Source organism: Triticum dicoccoides, chromosome 4A (genome assembly GCF_002162155.2).
Source record: "Triticum dicoccoides isolate Atlit2015 ecotype Zavitan chromosome 4A, WEW_v2.0, whole genome shotgun sequence".
NCBI lineage: Eukaryota > Viridiplantae > Streptophyta > Magnoliopsida > Poales > Poaceae > Triticum > Triticum dicoccoides.
In genome coordinates, this window is record NC_041386.1 from 697,238,999 (window position 1) to 697,240,371 (window position 1,373).

A 1,373-nucleotide genomic window follows, 5' to 3' on the forward strand; every position below is an offset into this window, starting at 1 on the left:
TGTTGCTGCATAGTCTTCTCCTGGATAATTGAGTAGTTCGGTTTTAGCAATACATGTATTTTTTTAAAATAGAGTACATAATTAAGATCTTTAGGTTCCTCTCAAGTGTATACCAGCATCAACTGCGGAAATTTTTCCATCCCATTCAATGTTAAATGTGCAAAATCACTTGATAATACCAAATAAATTATTTATATAGCTCTCTTTCATTTTATGTAGTTGGGGTAATAATAATTGATTCAAGAATTTATTGTCTTCGTAATATACAAATTTCTTAAGAGTTATGAAATAGTTATGAAATAATTGATTCAAGACGAGCAAACTAAGATTTCAAACCATAAAATTCCTTAGACATATCATCAAGCTTTTTATTCATGAAATCCATAAAGCTTTTTTGTTCTTTAAGCTCGTTTCTGAAGAAATTATTATCCTCTTGTAAATTCATAAAGCTTCTAACGTTGTTTTAGATTTCTTCCAACCTTCTAAGCTGAGGAACAACGTTTTTAGGGAAGGCCATCAGGGCAAACAAGCACACAAGAAGCAAGCGAAAAACAGGCAAATGGGAAAAAGAGGGCGAATAAAACGACAAGGGTGAAGTGGGGGAGAGGAAAACGAGAGGCAAATGGCAAATAATATAATGCGAGGGATAAGAGTTTGTGATGGGTACTTGGTATGTTTTGACTTGTGCGTAGACTCCCCGGCAACGGCGCCAAAAATCCTTCTTGCTACCTCTTGAGCATGCGTTGGTTTTCCCTTCAAAAGGAAAGGTTGATGCAGCAAAGTAGCATAAGTATTTCCCTCAGTTTTTAAGAACCAAGGTATCAATCCAATAGAAGGCTACACTCAAATCCCTCGTACCTGCACAAACAAATAAGAACCTTGCAACCAATGCGATAAAGGGGTTGTCAATCCCTTCACGGCCACTTGCAAAAGTGAGATCTGATAGAGATAATAAGATAAATATTTTTGGTATTTTTATGATATAGATTGGAATGTAAAAATTGCAAGATAAAATAGATCAGAAACTTATATGATGGAAAATAGACCCGGGGGGCATAGGTTTCACTAGTGGCTTCTCTCAAGCTAGCATAAGTATTACGGTGGGTGAACAAATTACTGTCGAGTAATTGATAGAAAAGTGCATAGTTATGAGAATATCTAAGCATGATCATGTATATAGGCACACTACTAGGGAAAAGCCTAGCAGCAGCGCGGGTTTTGGGCGTCTCGGTAGCGCGGGGACATGCACTACTAATAAGGCGCTATAGCTAACGTATAGCAGTAGCGCCTGTTGTCCCACGCTATTGCTATACATGAATAGCTGTAGCGCTGTTTAGAAAAGGGCGATGCTGATATTATCTGCAGCGATGTTT